Below are 21,079 nucleotides of genomic sequence, written 5' to 3' on the forward strand. Positions count from 1 at the left end.
CAATCCCCTTTTGCGACCTTCTCACATACAAAGTCAAGCGGGGAAGTCAGCTTCGTTTAACAACCGGGTTACTAAGTTATCAACTGCAGTGATTCGCTAAAGAACCGTGACCAGAAAAAAAAGTTGTAAAATGGGGCAAAACTCACTTAACAGCAGAAAATGTGGGCTCGGTTGTGATCGTACGTTGAGGACTACGTGAATCGGTTGGAGGCAATCTAGTTTGTAAAGATAACTTATGTGCTTTTGGCTAAGTGACTATGGTCTGCAAATTAAGATTTAGGGATTAGCACAGGGGTCTTCAAACTTGGCCCTTTGATGACTTGTGGACTTCAACTCCCAGAATTCCTCAGCCAGGCACATGTGCCTGGCTGAGGAATTCTGGGAGTTGAAGTCCACAAGTCATCAAAGGGCCAAGTTTGAAGACCCCCTGGATTAGCATTTTATGTGAACCAGCCTTTGTAGCATCCTCAGCAAAGCATGACGTAGCATAGTGTGGGACCTCAATTGATGACAAGCAGCGGCTTCAGACAGCTTTAAGTTGGGGAATGAACCCAGGAATGTCTGGAGAGAAATTGGTGCATGACCACCAATCTCTGGTTTATCCTCAGCATCGCAGCTTAGCTTATCAGAGATGGGGAAATACAAAGTTTGGGGCTGGTTGCATTTACCTTGGCTGCGTCCCTTGACCATGACAGTTAGCTTGTCTGCAAGCCTTCCTGGAATTAAAGAAATTATCAGGATTCCCTTTAAAAAAAATAAGTAAATGTATTATAGTTTATTATGAAGTGAGATAAGGGAAATCCTGGTTACCCAAAGTCTGAAAATTATGGATATCAAAGCTTAAATTGGAATATTGATGAGAAGTTAAAAATTACGTAAAAATTAATAACAGGATATGGATTGCGTATGAAGATTGAATGTAATTCAGATATGTATAAGCTAAAAACGTATTGATAAATGTGGCAATGATGTTTTTGTTGAGTTGATATAATTAGAAAAGTTCTAGCTTGAATCCGAGACAGTGAATGTTAACGGGGGAAAAAGAGAAGAAATATCTGATGTTGTAACCGGAGATTTGCACTAAAGATTTTGTTATTGAACTATTGATTAAGCCAGTCACCACGTTGCTTTTCAAATACTCAAATGTAAAATTGGAAAATTAATAAAATATTGTTTTGTTTTGTTTTTTTTTAAAAAGTAAATGAATAAAAATCACCGTTAAGCTTTAGCAGGCTTAGAGAACGCAAGCTGCTCTTTCGTTCCCAGGTGTGAATTTCAACTTAGGAGCAAAACAGGCGCAAAATGTCATTTTTGTGTGTCGGCAGTGCAAAACCCTAACAACAATAATAAAGCCTAAACATCTGACTGGCCTCAGATGTTTAGGTAAGCAAGATGAAGGCAGGGAACATCTTGTAGAATGTGTCAGGTTGGAGACGGAGGGAGAGGGAACGACTGGGAGAATGAACGTTAAGGAGGCAACTGCGTGGGGGAAGAGGAAAAAAACCACAACACCCTAAGAATGGGGAGAAGCTAAGCCAAAGGTTTTCGAAATGATGCAAACTGTTTTTACGGCAGATCAAAAGAGAGAAAGATCTGACTTCACAGATGGCTTCTACCAGACCTTTCATCAGTCTATTAAATCGCTCGGCGTGGATATAAAACTGTAATGTTTAAAAAAAAAGAAAGAGAGAGAGAGGAGAAGAAGAAGAAAAAAAAGAACTGACAATCGGCTGAAATTAAACCACGGCAAAATACAGCCGGTTGCTGAGCCAGCCAACCGAGACGTGTTCCACAAACAGGGCTGAGCAAACTGCAGCAGGCTGAAGCGCTGCCAAAGGGAGGGTGTGTGTGTGTGCTTGTGTGTGGGGTGGGGTGGGGGGTGGGGTTGGAGATAGGGGTGGCAGGCACGGGAGAAATAAGGTGACCCGGCCGATTGTCTGTTGTAATTTTTGCAAATTGAGACCCTGCGCAAATTTTAAACGAAGGGAAGGAATCAAGATCACCACCGTTTAAACCCCCAAGAGAAAAGGGTACTCTGTCCCCTTTGAAGAAGGGAAAAAGGACAGCCTAGAATGCATAAAGCAGAAATAATACAATCTTCCAAGTTGTGTGTCTTGCTGGGAAGCCAATGGCTGCCCCCCCCCCTGCCCTGTTATTCCTCTAGAACAGGGCTCCCCAACCCCTGGTCCGTGGACCGGCATCGGAAATCCCATCTGCCGGATGTGGGCAGCATGTGAAATCATGCCCCATCCAGTCCGTGAGAAAATTCTCTCTCCACGGAACCGGTTCCTGGTGTCCAAAAGGTTGGGAGGCCGCTGTGCTAGATGTCTCCATCTTTCTCAAGCACTCTTTCGATGTCCTGATTGCTGGAAGGGCCAGCCAAGTTGACCGAGTTGCTTTGAAGATAAAACCCCAGCTGAAGACTGAAATCTCTCAGCCGTCTTTGGCAAGCATCTCACAAGGAAGCAGAGCTGGTCTCCACCCAGAGACCTCAGCTGGTACATGTCTCCTCTGCCCAAATGGTTGATCCAAGAGGCCACAGGTGTGGCTGTGAATGTGTGGTGCTTGACGGCACGGATTTGATGTCGAAATAGCAGAGCATCTTGAACTTCTTTCCCACCAGGGACCAAGCTGGAGAAGCGCCATCATCCACGTTGTCTTTCTCTCCATCTCTTCCACCACATGCTGATGTCTTCTGCGTTATCAACTGCCCGATGGGTCCTTGCTATCAAGGTTAAATCTTTCCAAGGTAAAGCGAAAACAGGATGCAAGGTTTTGTTGACTTCCTTCTGAAAACCTCTCCTGGTGGTGGGGCTTCCCAAGCTCTGGAGATTCCATGCTGAGATGCCACCATCAAATCCTTGATCTAGCAAGTAAACCGGCCAATTGGAAGTGAACTAAAAGAGAGGCGATTCAGATTCAGAATAACAGACTAACAGGATCGGAAGGGACCTTGAAGGTCTTCTAGTCCAGGGGTCTTCAAACTTGACCTTTTTATGACTTGTGGACTTCAGCTCCCAGAATTCCTCAGCCAGGCACGCTGGCTGAGGAATTCTGGGAGTTGAAGTCCACAAGTCATCAAAGGGCCAAGTCGGAAGACCCCTGCCTTAAATCTAACAAACAAAATGGAGGCTGGCTGAGGAGTTCTGGGAGTTGAAGTCCACAAGTCAAAAAAAGGTCAAGTTTGAAGACCCCTTCCAGCTCAAGCAGGAGACCCGATACCATTTCTGACAAGTGACTGCCCAACCTCTTCTTGAAACCTTCCAGTGTTGGAGCAACCCACCACTTCTGGAGGCAAGTCGTTCCACTGATTAATTGTTCTGACTGTCAGGAAGTTTCTCTTTAATTCCAGGTTGCTTCTCTCCTTGGTTAGTTTCCATCCTTTGCTTCTTCTCCTGCCTTCAGGTGCTTTGGAGAATAATTGGATCCCCTCTTCTTTGTGGCTTTGTGGTTTCTTTGTGAGTCCATCGTGGTGTCGTCATCCAAAGGTAGGGAGGGAGGTGGATAAAATGGATGGATTTGATGGATGGAGGAATGGATGATGGAGGCCAAGCCAGTCATTGGCTGCTGGAATTGCACATGGCTCTTCCTTTATCAGTTTCTTTAACAGGGTTTCTTCTTTTGCCTGTCTTCCCAGCTATCTAGTGGGGATAAAGAGCCTTCCAGCTGCAGATATGAAGGACCCCCTTTGTTAAATCCCCAGTGCCCACCTCTTTCGCCTTTCCAATATATCGGCTCCTGTCTTTGCAACCTTTTTAATTGAGGCTTCTTAATCTTTCTCCCTCAATTATCCCCGTGCTACATTTCTCTCTCTCTCTCTCTCTTTTTTTTTTTTTTGCAGAATACAAACACTGGGGCAATTCTTCTCCCAGGTTACATCTGCAAAGGTTAAAAGGGAGAGCATGGGGTGGGGCGAGACCTAAAAAAAACCCCCAATCCAAGTCAACATTTCCCATTCTGGGACCATCCTTGGAGAGCTTTGCAAGCAGAGATGGCATTTCCAGAAAAATCAACGTTTACATACCGGATAGGAAGGAGAAGAGGCAGATCCCCGCAAAAACGGCTTCGTGGCCTCTCGTCCTGAGAGGGCTGCATGTGAATGCTCCCCGGATGCAGCTTTCCAGGACTTGAACTCTTAGCTTCTCCCCCCGTGGTCATTTTCATTGGACGTTTTTTCTTGAACATACTGCCTCCTAAATCTGAGAAAATCACAGAGAAGGTCTGAGTCACAGTCAGTTCAAAAAAAGGGGTGCAGAACTACCGTGGAGCCGAGGGAGGGACACGCAAAGGGAGCAGAGGAGCGAGTGAGGAAGAAAATCAAATTGTTAATGACATCTTAATATTATTCCATTGCATTAATCTAATGGCTAAATACACGGGCTTATAATGTATCTTCTTCTATGTCGGAATTAATCCTCAGCTTTAAAGTAAATTGTAAAGTTCTGGGAGGAGGTGGGGACGGTTTTAATTAACCTATCCGGAACAAGCTTTGCCTGGTTCTATACACCTAACCCCTATTTCCTGGGTCGACCCAATATTCGGAATTTTAGATGAATCAAACGAACTGGGTCCATCCATCAGGCTAAGCCACAAATAAAAATAACCCAAGCAGAAATGAACCATCCGTAGCCTAGTCCAGGGGTAGGCAACCTTGGCTCTTTTAGGACTGGTGGACTTCAACTCCCAGAATTCCTGAGCCAGCCTGGCTCAGCTTGCAAACCTCTCCCTTTCCCCTCAGCGTGGCTGGCTCAGGAATTCTGGGAGTTGAAGTCCACCAGTCATAAAAGAGCCAAGGTTGCCTACCCCTGGCCTAGTCTGTGCAGCCACTAGGTCTACAATAAGGCCCATTTAGAGCACAGGGGTCTTCAAACTTGGCCCTTTTATGACTGGCGGACTTCAACTCCAGAATTCCTCAGCGTGGCCGAGGAATTCTGGGAGTTGAAGTCCACCAGTCATAAAAAAGCCAGGTTTGAAGACCCCCCTGCTTGTGGACTTCAACTCCCAGAATTCCTCAGCCAGGCACGCTGGCTGAGGAATTCTGGGAGTTGAAGTCCACCAGTCATAAGAGGGCCAGGTTTGAAGACCCCTGATTTAGAGAGAGGACTTTTGACCAATCCATGTTTTGTCCCAAAAGGTCAACCCTGGGCTGCCTCTCTTTTCGAGGTAGTGGATGGGCTTGCAATTTCCTGGCCCTGAAACCCAAACTCAGTGGCTGACGGATACTTCGAGAGAGCGACAGGAAGCCAAAGTCAGCAGAATGTGACCCGTTGCCATGGAGACCCAAACTCCCCTTCCCCGGCATCTTTGCAGCGCTAAAACAGCTCCCACCACGAGGAGAGGGAAAGAGAAAAAAATCCCTGCCAACGGAACTTGCCGGGGCTTTGCCGAAAGCATGCAGGCATCGGGATCCAACTGAGCAGAAGATGGACAAGAGTCCAGTGTGGCTGGGGAGGACATCAAACCACAATCCCAGATCTGGTCCAACGTTTGGCCCAGGAGAAGCAGGTATGGCTTTTGATTGTTCACTTCTCTGGAGAATCAAGGAGAAGACCTAGACCGGGGGTAGGCAACCTTGGCTCTTTGATGACCGGTGGACTTCAACTCCCAGAATTTCTGAGCCGCCATGGCTGAGCTTGGAAACCTCTCCCTTTCCCCTCAGCGTGGCTGGCTCAGGAATTCTGGGAGTTGAAGTCCACAAGTCATGAAGGGGGCCATAGTTCCCCCATGCTGGCTCAGGAATTCTGGGAGTTGAAGTCCACCAGTCATAAAAGAGCCAAGGTTGCCTACCCCTGGCCTAGTTTGTGCAGCCATTAGGTCTACAATAAGGCCCATTTAGAGCAGGGGTCTTCAAACTTGGCCCTTTTATGACTGGTGGACTTCAACTCCCAGAATTCCTGAGCCGCCATGGCTCAGCTTGGAAACCTCTCCCTTTCCCCTCAGCGTGGCTGGCTCAGGAATTCTGGCAGTTGAAGTCCACCAGTCATAAAAGAGCCAAGGTGGCCTACCCCTGGCCTAGAACTAAGGAAAAAAAAAATTCCAAACAGTATAATTAATCTTCCCTTCAGAAGCCGTGGGTGCTCCATCACTGGAGGCTCTTAAGGAGAGACTGGACACCTATTTGTCTGAAATGGCATCAGGTCTCCTGCTGGAGCAGGGGGTTGGACTAGATGACCTCCAAGGTCCCTTCCCGCTCGGTTATTCCTTTATTGTGGTATTCACTCCTACAAGCGGGAACGGGAGTAGAAAACGGCACTGCAGCTCCGCTACGCTGCTTTCTTGTGTCTTGTGTTTCTTTCGCAAGGCCATTTTCCTCACCACCCTCCGGGGACCGCAATCCGCACTATTCCAGAGAAATCTTGTTTGGTTCAAAGCAGCTGACAACTCCAAGAGAAATAAATAAATGAAAAAAAAATCAAGTATGTCGTTTACAAAGGCATGCACAACCCCAGAAGAATGGCAAGATGTTTATGTACTTATTTGCAAGGCATTATCCTCCCAACTTTGTTCCGTAGAACCAGCAGAAAGAAGTGCTTTGTGGAAATTTTGATTTCCAACGAGAGTTTGGAGCACATGCCGCTACATTCAGCTGCTCATCGCCACCAGCTCTCAAAAGTCACCCATCTGCATTACGGGGAGTAACTGCTGGCCGCTGAGAGAGAGAGAGAGAGAAAACGCTCTGCTCACAGCCACAAGAATTTAGCGACAAAAAAAAAATGCTCAGGGTGGAAAGTTTATTATCTGAGCAAAATGCAGAAGTCAAAAGGCCACGCCTGAATATCCCTGAAATTTAGAGAAACAGCCTCACTCTGTTCATCCTGGCGGTGAAATTACACTCTCCAAAGATTCTCCTGTGTGCGCAGAAACTTATTTTTCATCCAGCCTCATTGTAGATGACCTTCGCCAGCCCACCTTGTCAGTCAAAGCTTTCAGCGATCCGATTAGCTTACACCAGTGGTTCTCAACCTTTTTAATGCCGCGACCCCCAACCGGTCGTAAGTCGACGACTACTCAACCGGTCGTAAGTCGAGGACTACTCAACTTGTGCAGCACCGTTTGCAGAAGGGGACTTTTGGCGGGCTCAGCAGGGCAGAGACAGCCTGGACAATTCCCATTGGCTTTGGAAAGCCAATAGAATTAGACTCTATTCAAGAGAGTCTATTCTATTGGCTTTCAAAGGCCAATAGAATAAAAGGGAGTAGCACAGCTAAGGAAAAGGGAGGAAAAAAATGGCGGACTGCGTTGTTTGGCGACCCCCGTGAAATGGTCCTTCGACCCCAAATGGGGTCCCGACCCACAGGTGGAGAACCGCTGGCTTACACGGTTCCACCTTTGATCTCTCTCTCCCCTCCCATTTCTCTCCGCATCCGACGGAGTGCGAATACAGCAGCGGACTCCAAGGTCCACCCCAACCCTTTTAACCCATGGCTGAAGAAAGGAACAGCCCAACCTCAAGCTCTCAGGGGTCACGTGTGAACAGTCAGAATCACAGAACTGGAAAGGGCCTCGGAGAGCTTCTAGTCCAACCCCCTGCGCAGGCAGGAAACTCTACGCCATTTCAGACAAATGGATGTCCAGTCTCTTCTTAAAAAGTGTTGGAGCACTTAAAAACACTTCTGGAGGCAGGTTGTTCCCCTGGTTAATTGTTCTGACTCTCAGGAGGTTTCTCCTTAGTTCCAGGTTGCTTCTCTCTTTGGTTAGTTTCCATCTGTTGCTTCTTGCCCTGCCTTCAGGTGCTTTGGAGAAGAGCTTGACCCCCTCTTCTTTGGGGCAGCCCCTGAGAGATTGGAAGTCTTTCCTTACCTGGATGGGAATTCCAGGAGCTGTATTCCAACGACTTGATTCAGGCCAGGTGTGCTTCTCAGACAACTAGGCCACTGTGATGGGTCTGGGGTACCATGGCCAGCTTTCCATGCCAGGATAATGCTTCTTCTGCAATGTCTTTGTTGTTTGCCAGACCTTTTCAGGCCCAATTCCAAATGCTGTTCTCTCCTGCAAAGCCCATGACATATAGTGTTGGGTTATATCAGGGGCTGCCAATGGTGACTTATCTACAGACCCCTTCTCACATCCTGGACATAAACTGTTTCAAGTCCTTCCCTCAAGACATCCCTGCACAGCATTGCATTGCATTCTATTCTATTCATTTTATTATTCTATTCTATTCTATTTTCTATTCTATTCTACTCTATTCCATTCCATTCCTTATTTTATTATTCTATTCTATTCTAGTCTATTCTAGTCTAGTCTATTCTATTCTATTCTATTCTATTCCTTATTTTATTATTCTATTCTAGTCTATTTTCTATTCTATTCAATTTTATTCCATTCCTTATTTTATTATTCTATTCTATTCTATTCTATTCTATTCTATTCTATTCTATTCTAGTCTAGTCTAGTCTAGTCTAGTCTAGTCGAGTCTAGTCTAGTCTAGTCTATTCCTATTCTACTCTATTCCATTCCTTATTTTATTATTGTATTCTATTCTATTCTAGTCTATTCTACATTCTATTCTATTCTATTCTATTCTACTCTACTCTACTCTACTCTGCATTCTATTCTATTCTATTCTATTCTATTCTATTCTACTCTATTCTACTCTATTCTGCATTCTATTCTATTCTACTCTATTCTGCATTCTATTCTGTTCTGTTCTGTTCTATTCTTATTCCATTCCTAGTCAATAACTCATATTTAAGCACACAATATTGTACATGGACTAGCAATATATATTAACATTTCAATTAGATTACTAGAACCCAATAAAACATAAACGATAAAAAAGATCTATGTTCAAATATCAATGTCTAGGCCATGTAACCACTGAAGTGCAGCATCGTTTATATTAAAAAATATATCAAATACACGACTGGTGTATGTTCTCAGCTGATAGCCGGTCACAATGTGATCTGCAGTTTGACGTGGAACCCTGCGTGGGACCGTGCGGTACTATGCCACATTTATGCCGAGAGTCCCGCTGGATGCAAGGGCTTAACATGCTGTTACATTCATCTGTTGACTCTCTGGTAAATCTTTTCACCCCTCCCTCCTCCCTCCTCTCAAAGGAACTCCATCTTGGCTTCTGAAATCTTGCAAAAAGGAGGGAAGTGGGAAAAGAAAGCCGAGAACTGCCCTCCTTTCTGAATCTGGGTGATCGTAGTGCTTTGCCTTCGCATTCACAGCCGGCTGCGGGTGTTCAGCCAGCGTAAGAATGAAAGGGAAGGATTAATGGTGCTTTTTTAAAAAAAACAAACGGCATAACGCTCCCCAGATGCTTTAGATATCCCCAAAAGCAGTTAAGGGAGTTGGAGAGCAGTCTCAAAGAGCTTCTGGGTCCCAGTTCCCAAAGTATTGTAAGTGTAAAAAAAAAAAAAAAAAAGTAGTGTTTTTGACGGCAGTAAGCGTGGCCCGTGTTATTTTCCCTGATGGATTTTTAAAACAGCCTTCTGGGATAGGCTGTTTTCTTCCTGCTTCCTTCCAGCTATGTTTTGTTTTTGTTTTTTAAAAAAACCAATCAAAAGCAAACAAACCTGAATTCTTTTCATCCTGGTGTCAGAATCCAATTATATTTCATCTCTAGTTATCGACTATGGAAAACCCCATTTCTGCCCTCTCTGGATTCTGTCATAGGACGAAGGGAAAGGGGGGTGAACAAAGGGGCTTTATGGCCCTCACTTCCTTCGGTACAACTTCAAAAGGGACTGAATGTGGGTACCACCAAAAGGACTAACCATAACAATGGGGCTGTCAGCTTTCATCTACTCCCCTCTGAAGTCTCCCTTCCGCCGGCAGTGAGGAAAAAGGGGGTGGAAATGTAACGCCTGGGATTGTCCCTGGAAGGATGGTGGGGTGGGGCTGCTGGGAACCCCTTAAAACCTTGAACCATAGGGCTTGGGCCCCAGGTCCTGTCTAGAATGCCTGCAACCATTTTCTCTTAATAAAGGATGCCTGTTGGAAGAAATATTCCAAGAGTTCTGTCTGTTTATACCTGAATGTTTTTCTAAAGAGAGGGTTTTTTTTTTTCGTTCACCTTTCTCCCTTGTTAATAAAATAAAATCTCCGACTGTCTTTGGATGCACAGAAATGTTGACAACTGGGGGGTGGGGGGTGGAGGGGAAACCTCGCCAACATCCTAAAATCTTCCCTTCACCTGGTTACTGGCCCCAGATCTGCAGAGGTGAAGGTGGTCCCCTTTTTTGCAAAAGGTGAAGGCTCAGTTAGCCAGCCTGATCAAGCTTGCCTTCACCGCCCGCCCCCCCCCCTCCTGATTTTACAAGGCCGTGACAGACTAGGCCTTTTTGCAGACCTTAGATCAACACATCTCTCTCTCTTGGAGAAGGGGGGGGGTGCATAAAAACCGCCTCCGCTCTGATCACTTCTGCTCTATTATTTATGACACTTTCGTTCTTCCCTATATAAATAATCCATGACTGCAAAGTGGGTTTTGTGCATTGAATATTCATGGCCGTTCTTTGCATATCTAGCTCGTGCCTTCCCCCCGGGACCTAGAAAATTCCAGACAGGGGAAAAAAAATAATAATAATAACACAATCGCGAGAACGAAATGAGCCCCGGGGCCGCCACACGACGGGGACCCCGGACGGGTACGCCAACCCGAGAACATCTTCAAAGACACACACAGACAGACACCCCAAAAGGAATCTATTGTGCTTCATGAGGATGCTGCTCCCTTGGATAAAAGGGGGAGCCTGGCCTTGAATCCCAGGGATTATTCTGGAACCGCAGCCTGTCCCCCCCCCCGGGTTCTCTGCCTGGCACCACTTTTTCTCTCTTTCCGATCCCCAAATCTTCTACAAGCAGCTGTTTGCTCCCCTAAGTTGCTCTTTAGGCTCTCTACGTTTCAGAATGCCCTAATTCAGGAAAGAGAAATGAAGTTGGGGAGTTGGGGGCAGACTTTCCGAACGACAGCATGGCTAAACCGTCGGGGAGTTAAAAGCCTGGGGTAATCGACAGAAAAAGATTACGGGCTGCTTCTCCCGGCAGCCAGTTTCAAATTGAGCGGGTGAGATTTCCAAGCAGCATCTGTTGCAATCAGTTGGAAACTTTGGAGTAGCTGCCAGTCAGAGGAAGTTATTCTGGGTAAAGTAGATAGCGACAGCACTTAAGACTTATATACCGCTTCACAGTGCTTTACGGCCCTCTCTGAGTGGTTTACAGAGTCTGCATATTTGGCCACCCACAATCTGGGTCCTCATTTTATCGACCTCGGAAGGATGGAAGGCTGAGTCAACCTTGAGCTGGTCAGGATCGAACTGCTGGCAGTGGGCAGAGTTTAGCCTGCAATGCTGCATTCTAACCACCGCACCACCATGGCTTCCTTCCTTCCTTCTCTTTATTTCCCTTCCTTCCTTCCTTCCCCCTCCTTCCTTCCTTCCTTCCTTCCTTCCTTCCTTCCTTCCTTCCTTCCTTCCTTCCTTCTCCTTCCTTCCTTCCTTCCTCCCTCCCTCCCTTCCTTCCTTCCTTCCTTCCTTCCTTCCTTCCTTCCTTCCTTCCTTCTTTCCTTCCCTCCTTCCCAAGCAATAAGACTTATATACCACTTCACAGTGCTTTACAGCCTCTCTAAGCAGTTTACAGAGTCAGCATATTTGGCCACCCTCAATCTGGGTCATTTGACCGACCTCGGAAGGATGGAAGGCCGAGTCGACCTTGAGCCGGTTAGGATCGAACTGCGGGCAGTGGGCAGCGAGTCAGCCTGCAGTGCTGCCTTCTAACTACTTCGCCACCACGGCTCTGGATCAATGGCATAACCCAGTAGCTGGCTTTTCATAGTCTTTCTCCTTCCAGGGTTATTCAAATCAACCTTCTCCAAACTCTGCAGCTCCCCTTGTCTCCAGCCCATTAGAGGATTCTCTCCTAAACCTGCTTGAGATAGTAACCATCCAACACCACGCAACAAAAGTGCAGAGTAGAGGAACTAAAGGCCTGGAGAGATGAAGAATTGCAGGAACTGGGTATGGCCAGTCTAGAGAAAAGAAGGACTGGGGGAGGGGGTGACATGATAGCAGTGTTCCAGCATTTGAGGGGCTGCCCCAAAGAAGAGGGAGTCAAGCTATTCTCCAAAGCACCAGAAGGCAAGGCAAGAAACAACGGATGGAAACTCGTCAAGGAGAGAAGCAACCTGGAATTAAGGAGAAACTTCCTGACAGTGAGATAATTAACCAGGGGAACAGCTTGCCACAAGAAGTTGCGGAGAGTTGGACTAGAAAACTTCCATGGTCCCTTCCAGCTCTATTCTGGCTGCCCCCCCCCCACGCCCGTGGAAGGCAGCGCATTTTAAGGCAAGCTTTCCCGAATGATTGCTGGATCTTGCTGACAACCCAAAAGACAGGAACAGAAGTGACAGCTGGAAAGCCTTCTCAGCTGAAGGCCAATCCCCCTGGGCATATTGAGAGCTTAATAATAATAATAATAATAATAATAATAATAATAATAATAATAATAATAATAATAATTCAAACAGACAAGCGCCTGCAACATAACACCCCAGACTTAACAATTGTCGATAAGAAAGACAAAAAAGTTTGGATAGTGGATGTGGCAGTGCCTGGAGACAGCAGAATAGAAGAGAAAGAGCTGGAGAAGATAACAAAATACAAAGACCTACAAATAGAAATAGAAAGACTGTGGCAAAAGCAAGCAAGGGTAGTACCAATAGTCATAGGCGCCTTGGGTGCAATCCCAAAACAACTGGAGCACCACTTGAACACCATTGGCATTGACAAATTCGCTATTAGTCAATTGCAAAAGGCGGCCTTATTAGGAACTGCTTCCATCCTGCGACGATATCTGTAATACCATCAAACATCCACATCTGCCTATCCCAGGTCCTGGGTAAGGACTCGATAGGTAGACAAAATGCCAAATCCAGTCTGAACATCTGGCTGACTGTGCGATGATCCATAGTAATAATAGCAGCACCCAGCCCAGCTTGTGCAGCTATTGCACAGCTCTGATTGTGAACCTCGCTGCTTGCAAAGACACCCGTTTTCCACACCAGGATCTGCAAGCACAGTTATGATTTGTTACGTTCCCTTTGTATTACACCGTTCAGATGTTCTTTCTCCCCCCCCCCAGCTTTTATGAGTTCCCAGATCTTGTCAAACTGCCTAGCGGTGGCAGGGGGGGGGGAAGGCAATCCCTCCTTGCCAGACCCACCGCTTGCCATGTAAAATATCAGCATTCCTACAGCCCACAGATGCTACCTCACCGTATTTTTCCCCTGTGGCCCTTTGAAATTTGCACGTGGTCTTCCCGTCCCTGGCAGATCGCTTGCCAGAGGTGCCCAGAACAGCCAGCCCAACAGCTGGGCCCACCTTCCCCAACACGCACCGCTATCAATCTTGGCAGAAGCACATTAAGATTGGAGACAGCGGCGCCTTGCCGCACTCGCTGGCCCGGAATCATAAAATCTGGAAGATGGAAAGGGTGTCGGGAGCAGCACGGAAGAAGAAGAAGGAAAACCCCAAAGAGGCCAATTTGCTTTCACATTTCGCAAAAAAAGTGGAAAACTTTTTTTTTTTCCCCAGCACTTGGTGCAAATGGTGCCAGAGCAGGTGGTGGTGGGGATGGCGGTTTTCACGGTCCAGAGGTCACTCAGTACACGTCAGTTACACTCCACGCGACTGGAGTAAGCCATGCCTGAAATTACTTAAATTTTTGCCTGTGGGAATGCCTTCTTTTTAAAAAACACAAAAACCAAAAGGGCTAATTGCAGAGAGCTTCCGTTATGAAAAAAAAGACTGAAAATTGTCCCTTTGGCTGCCTAATTTTAACCATTTCAAGCCAGGCAACCCACGCTGCACGACTCAATTCGGCCTCCTGCTTTTTTTTATTATTAAAAAGTTTTATATAAGTTTTTAACAATATCCCCCCCTAAAATAACCCCCTCCCTCCCTTCCCCCCTCACTTCCCAGAGCTGGTTACAGGGTTACAAATAAACAAACGAATTCTAAATAAACTTATCCAACTATACAAATAACAAAATCAATAATGTACTTTAACTCGAATACATATATATATATATGTAGGTCTTTGGTTGTTCAGGTTTTCTCCCGCGTAAAATTGGAAGTGTCTTGGCGACATTTCGACGAAGTCCCATTCGTCATCTTCAGGCTGGTGTTTTCAGCTTCGTGCTTCGAGGAGCACGAAGCTGAAAACACCAGTCTGAAGATGACGAATGGGACTTCGTCCAAACGTCGCCAAGACACTTCCAATTTTACGTGGGAGAAAACCCGAACAACCAAAGACCTACATACAAACACCCGCGAAAACCTCAGAAAACATATATATATGTTTATATATATATAAGCAATTCCAAAATGAAAAACTAAAAATTATTCATAATCTAAATAATACTTTTTAATCCCATATCAACTCTATTTACTCTACATGTAATTTATCCATCTTCTCCAAGCTGAGGTGTATATTTCTTTTAAACCACCATTCATCCATAATAAACACAAAATTTTCCTTTCAATATAACCCAACCAACAAACTTACGTTCGATAAACTTCGCTATTTGCTTTTTTCCCCAACCCTAAGTAAATCTATTAATACCCTCCTGCTTAAAAAGTTTCAACAAGCCATTCATCTTAATCACTAAAATTCTCACCAACAGAGATCATTAGAATTTTTTTTACACATTTACCCATAATATCTCACAATTATTTTTATACACTTTAAATTAAAAATTTTATAATTTTATGCTTTTTTTTTTTTTAAATGGGCCTTCTACCTTGGCTTTCTCCCCGCTAGGATTATCAACGACTCTCTGGGTTTGTCTTAGATCCACTGGGAGACGCTAAAATCCCACTACTCGCTGTTTCATTTTACGTATTTTGCCCAGCTTCTAATCCCACCGCTTTTTTTCTAAATTATTAAAAAAACAGTCCTGGTTTGGTCCTCCAGGCTCATTTCTCTGAGCGGTGCTAGAAGCTAATGCTTGCCGCCCTGCCTGTGCTTTAAAAAGGCATTTTGGGAGTTCCCAGTGTGATTTACCACACCACGACAAGCTTTAATGTCTGCTGGTATTATAATCGACTTTATCTTAATACAATCTTTCCCTGCTAAACACTCTCGAGACTTAAAAACCATTTTTTTCCAAAGGGGAACATTGTCAATGATAATTCTGATCAAGCTATGATTATTCTTAGAGCATCCCCCTCTGGGCAATTAATAAGAGGGGGCTTAATATATTATCTCTTTGTTTATCTTTTGTGGCTGTTCTTGTTTATTAAGCATCTGAGGACCACGCAGAATGCTAAGCAGCTACTCGGAAACCCGCACACCGCCAACTGGCAACTGTGCTCATGGGGGGCTGTGAATTCAGGGGAATAGCCAAGGGACGTGGGTTCCACTTTTGTAAAACTGACCCCCCACCCAGAGCCTTTGGTGCCTAGACTTTGTTTCCTGCCGCTGTCGTTGTTCTCGCCATTCTGTGCCACTCTTTCTGTCAAAGAATGCCACCAAAAAAAGAACCACCAAGCCACGTGTCACCAGGACGACGCAAGAGTTAAAACCGGGAGGATTTCGGAGATGTTAAGCACGAAAACCCGGATGGGGCTGAGCAAGGCCAACTTTTAGGTACGGCTTCTGAAGTCTTTGCAGACTTTATAGAATCAAGATCACGTGAAGTATTAATACCGCTTTACAAGGCCTTGGTAAGGCCACACTTGAAACAATGCATCTAGAACAGAACAGGATGGAACGGAACAGAACAGAATAGAATGCAGAGTAGAGTAGAGTAGAGTAGAGTAGAGTGGTGTGGAGTGGAATGGAGTGGAGCGGAGCGGAATGGGATAGGATAGGATAGAATAGAATAGAATAGAATAGAATAGAATAGAATAGAATAGAATAGAATAGAATAGAATATGGAATGGAATGGAATGGAATGGAATAGAACAGAACAGAACAGAATAGAATAGAATACAGAGTGGAGTGGAGTGGAGTGGAGTGGAATAGGATAGGATAGGATAGAATAAAATAGAATAGAATGCAGAGTGGAGTGGAGTGGAATAGGATAGGATAGGATAGAATAAAATAGAATAGAATGCAGAGTGGAGTGGAGTGGAATAGGATAGGATAGGATAGAATAAAATAGAATAGAATGCAGAGTGGAGTGGAGTGGAATAGGATAGGATAGGATAGGATAGGATAGGATAGGATAGGATAGAATGCAGAGTGGAATGGAGTGGAGTGAAGTGGAATGGAATGGAATAGAATAGATAGAATAGAATGCAGAGTAGAGTGGAGTGGAATGGAAAATGGAATGGAGTGGAATGGAATGGAATAGAATAGAACAGAACAACAGAGTGGGAAGGGACCTTGGAGGTCATCTAGTCCAACCCCCGCCCAAGCAGGAGAACCGACACCATTTCTGACAGATGGCAGTCCAGCCATGCGTGTGGTGGTCTTTACTGGCTTTGGTGCCAGGCTAGGAACCGTTTTGGGAACCACAACAACATCTCCTTGCTCTGCTAAGGGCCAGAATGTGTCCCGGTGCGCAAAGGAGACTTACGACTAGCTGGAGGAAGAGAGGCCCGCGGGATTTCCCTCCGGAGACAGGATTGGGTCTGATCCCGCTAATGGGTTGCCGAGGAGGAGGAGAGCTGCCTTCAGCTAATGCTCAGGAAATCAAAAGCTCCGGGTGACAGATTTCCTTCGGCCCTAGCGCAACCCCTCTGATGGGTTTTCTGGGGCCTGGATCTTCGGCGCGCTCCTGTTCCCGAGTAAATTAAACTCATTTGTCATCATAATCGGTAATGCAGTGTGTCGGCCGAGCGGGAGAACAGCCATCGGGCTCCGTCTGCGAGGCTCGCAATGCTACAGGCAACGGGACAGCTTGATGCCTTGTCAGGAGGCCGTCGAAAGAAGGCACGAACCCATTTGGCAGGCACAGAAAAATGAGATTTCCTGCCCAGCACAATTTCTGTCCTACCCTGCAGGTTGGAAATCTTTTTAAAATCCACCTTGTAGGAGGAGAGCGGTGTTAGGCTACGATGGAAAGAAATCAGGAGCAGCCCGGAAGCCCCTCCTGTGACCCACGTTTTTTTTTTTTTATTAAAGCTCGGGAAAGCTTGTGTTCTTTAATCAAAACGTGCTGGACAATGTGCTCCTGATTCCCTTCCGAGTTTCTAACCCCAGCTGCTCTCCGACGTCGGGAGAAAGATTTCCCACAGGTCATGGGAAAGGAATCCCCCTGTCCTCACCTCTCCGACACTGTCCTAAGCTCCTTTCTTGGGCTCAAATAGAACCCAGAAGAACAGAATCGGAAGAGACCTTGGAGGTCATCTACTCCAACCCCCCCTTCATCATCAAGGCCTGGTACCACTCCTAATACTGGCTCATGGCAGGGGTAGGCAACCTTGGCTCTTTTATGACTGGTGGACTTCAACTCCCAGAATTCCTGAGCCAGCATGGCTGAGCTTGGAAACCTCTCCCTTTCCCCTCAGCGTGGCTGGCTGAGGAATTCTGGGAGTTGAAGTCCACGAGTCATGAGGGGGCCAAGTTTGAAGACCCCTGCTCTAAATGGGCTTTATTTTATCGTGAGGAAGCCATAGTTCCCCCACGCTGGTTCACGAATTCTGGGAGTTGAAGTCCACCAGTCATAAAAGAGCCCAGGTTGCCTACCCCCTGGGCTAGCGCATGGTCCAGAGGCTGAGTTCACACAGTATGCAAAACCCCAACCAGGGTTTTGTTGTTTTTAAAAAAGCTACTCTTCCTCTCGCGTAATCTGAATTATGGCTCCCTGGGATGAAATGTTGAGTTCACCAAGGAGGCAAAGGAAGAGACTGAGATTGCCACCACGCAGCGAGCCACTGAGCGCCCGACCCCACCGGGTTGTAGTAGCCAGGGGGGTCTCCAAGTGCCCTCGTCAAGCTCCCATTGAACTGGTGTCCATCTGCCTTCACAGGAGAGTGGACACTGTGAGCAAAACAAAGCCGTTATCGTTTCACGAGGGGGCTTCGTTAGACCATCTGCCAGCCAGGAGCTGGCACTAATTGGAGTATTTACCGCCGTCTGTACAATAGCAGAGTTTCCCCCCCCCCCAAATAAACCCAATGGTGCTCTCGCTTACCTTCTCCCTGGTCATCAAGGAAAGCCAGCCCCCCTCCCTTCCCACCCCCGTCGTAAATTTCTTTCATTGACAATTAAAATCTCCTGCGGTCATCAAGCAGGGACAATCAACCATATTTAGCAAGCGTCCTAAATACGAATGGTTTTATAGGGTCGTTCCCAATTAAAAAAAAGAAATAAATAAATACTGAGATGGTGGAAGAGGAAGGCGGAGAGAGATAAAAACGCCAGGCAGATTTAGCCAGGCGGATCAAAGGAATCCCTCCCACGGATCTGGCCAAGTAAAAGGCTAAAACTTACTCAGCTGTGGAAAAGCTGTGGAGTTGTTCCGGGCCAATTTTCGCCTCCTCTGCCTCTCTCTCCAACGCAGCGTTCGGATCTGCAGTGGAGAATGAAAGCTTGATTAAAGCACGTTGTGATTGTTATTCTAGCCTTTTAAAAAAAGTGAGCCCACGTGGAGGAGGACGGGAAATGGGTACCAGTCAGACACTCTCAAGTGGGAAGCTGTTCCACTGACTGGGCAAGGAAATAAATCTATTGGGGTTGGTGGGGTGGGTTTCACCCGCCGTGTCAGGTTCAGTTCATTGAACAGAGTAAGCTAGAATAGGGTTGGCTGGGTCGGTGCCCCAGACAAAGCTAGCAAACAATTCTAACCAAGATGGACTATGTAGTCCAGGTTTCTGGTGGCCCCCGAGTCCATCTCCTCCTGCGCCGAGGCGGTGAGAGGCCCTGGGGCTTCAGAGGTCGGGTTTTGTGCTGCATCAGTCCAGCCCAGGTCACAAAACTGAGCAGCTCATCCAGTTGTCAGAATGGCAGTGGAAAACAATTACTAGAGGAACTCTCACTGCCTGATGATCCATCATTGCTGACTGTCACGGTGACAGATGTAATAAATAGCCGAGAAAGGAGAAGAGGGGGGGCGGGAGAAATGGCTATAAAGACAAAGCAGAGGAAGGAAGGAAGGAAGGAAGGAAGGAAGGAAGGAAGGAAGGAAGGAAGGAAGGAAGGAAGGAAGGTGGATAAGAGGGAGGGAGGAAGGAAGGTGATGGGAGAGGGAGGGAAGGAAGGAAAGAAATGGGAGAGGGAGGAAGAGAGGGAAGAAGGAAGGAAGGTGATGGGAGAGGAAGGGAAGGAAGGAAGGAAGGAGATGGGAGAGGGAGGGAGGAAGAGAAGGAAGGAAAGGAAGGAAGGAGGAGAGGGAGGGAGGAAGGGAAGGAAGGAAGGAGATGGGAGAGGGAGGGAGGAAGGGAAGGAAGGAAAGAGATGGGAGAGAGAGGGAGGAAGAGAAGGAAGGAGATGGGAGAGGAAGGGAAGGAGGGAGGGAGGTGATGGGAGAAGGAGGGAGAGAGGGAGGGAAGGAAAAAAAGAGATGGGAGAGGAAGGGAGGAAGGGAGGTGATGGGAGAGGGAGGAAGGAGGGAAGGAAGGAGATGGGAGAGGAAGGAAGGAAGGAAGGAAGGAAGGAAGGAAGGAAGGAAAGGAAGCCAGGCAGGCAGACAGGAAGGAAGGGAAGGAAGGAAGGAAGGAAGGAAGGAAGGAAGGAAGGAAGGAAGGAAGGAAGGAAGGAAGGAAGGACTTCCCAGGGCTGTTTCCAGGCAGGCCTTCCTTGCATCGCTTGCTTGACTCATGCTGGCCTAAAGGCCACGGGAGATGGGTGAGATGCAAGTTGAAAGAGAAGACCTGCACGGCTAGACGGTGATTCTCCAGCTTGCTAATAAAGACAGGGCCTCTCCTTGAAGCTAATAAAGAGGTCTTCACCCCAGTTCCACCAAGATCCAGACTCTGCCGGCTGGGGAAAGCCAGACACAGGAGCCTTTTAGAGTTTAATCCTTTTTATTCTTTAAGGGTCTTAGAGCCACGTGGGGGGGGGGATGTTTCTCTCTCTCTCAAAGTCTTATCACGCAGCATTGAGTTCTAGCAGATAATCCTACCAAAATAGCAAAGCCGATCTCCCCCTTGGCTAAGAATAGAACAACATTCTTCCTTGAAAGGGAGAAGTTGCCATTATTATTATTTTTTAAAAAAAAAAAAAAAAAAAAGAAGAAGAAAAGAGAGGATAAAGTGCAAAGCAGTTGATTTTTTTCCTCTCAAGGGGGGTGGGGAGAGGAACTCAGAAATTGGCAATTTAAGTCCCAGCCAGAAGCCCTGGGTGACAGTTCTTAATAAATACCTTAGAAGGTTCAGGATTTTTCTGATTATTGGGCAGAAACGAAAAACTAATCCCTGCTCTCAGTGGCCCAGGGAGACCGGGGCATCATACAGAGAAATAACAAGCCCCCTCGTCCCTTGTCTTCCCCCCCAGACTTTGATTATTAAGCCATGAGGTCAGTCCCTCTCACTCCGCTGGTCCACCCGAGATCACCGGCGCCTATTTAAAGTTCTTAAATGCCTCTGGCTGGCTGGCTGGCTGCTGTTCCCAGTGGGAAAACCCTCACCATTAAGAAGAGACTGGACAACCCTTTGTCTGAAATGGTTTAGGGTTCCCTGCCTGAGCAGGGGATTGGACTAGATGACCTCCAAGGTCCCTTCCAACTCTGTTATACATGTTCTATTCTATTCTGCATTTTGTTCTATTCTGTATTCTATTCTATTCTATATTCTATTCTTTCCATATCCTATCCTATTCTATTCTCATTCCATCTATTCTATTCTCCCTTCCAACATCATTATCATTATTATTATTCTATTCTAATCTTATTCTATTCTATTCTCATTCCATCTATTATATTCTGCATTCTATTCTATTCTATTCTATTCTATTCTATTTATTCTACTCTGCATTCTATTCTATTCTATTCTATTCTATATTCCATTCTATTCTATTCTATTTATTCTATTCTGCATTCTATTGTATTCTATATTCTATTCTATTCTATTCTATTCTCTATTCTATTCTATTCTGCATTCTGTTCTATTCTGTATTCTATTCTATTCTATTCTATTCTATTCTATTCTATTCTATTCTATTCTATTCTATTCTTTACATA

The 21,079-nt window shown here is 46.1% G+C and overlaps 1 protein-coding gene across 4 annotated transcripts in view; it reads right to left on the reverse strand.

Moving 5' to 3' along the window:
* DISP3 (dispatched RND transporter family member 3) overlaps positions 1-21,079 on the reverse strand; it is a 92,904-nt gene that overhangs the window by 69,029 nt on the left and 2,796 nt on the right. For 2 of the 4 annotated variants that reach the window (XM_039367783.1, XM_039367778.1), the window contains exons 3-5: positions 18,394-18,472; positions 7,801-7,989; positions 4,025-4,199 (exon numbers count right to left, since the gene is read on the reverse strand). The gene's annotated coding sequence lies outside the window, so the exon portion shown is untranslated. Of the gene's footprint in view, positions 1-4,024; positions 4,200-7,800; positions 7,990-18,393; positions 18,473-18,747; positions 18,901-21,079 lie in introns of those variants that run through there. The other 2 variants (XM_039367779.1, XM_039367780.1) reach the window with 2 other exon arrangements.

This window comes from Crotalus tigris, unplaced genomic scaffold (genome assembly GCF_016545835.1).
Source record: "Crotalus tigris isolate CLP2741 ecotype Arizona unplaced genomic scaffold, ASM1654583v1 scf7180000020588.15403103151:6194809, whole genome shotgun sequence".
Classification (NCBI taxonomy): Eukaryota; Metazoa; Chordata; class Lepidosauria; order Squamata; family Viperidae; genus Crotalus; species Crotalus tigris.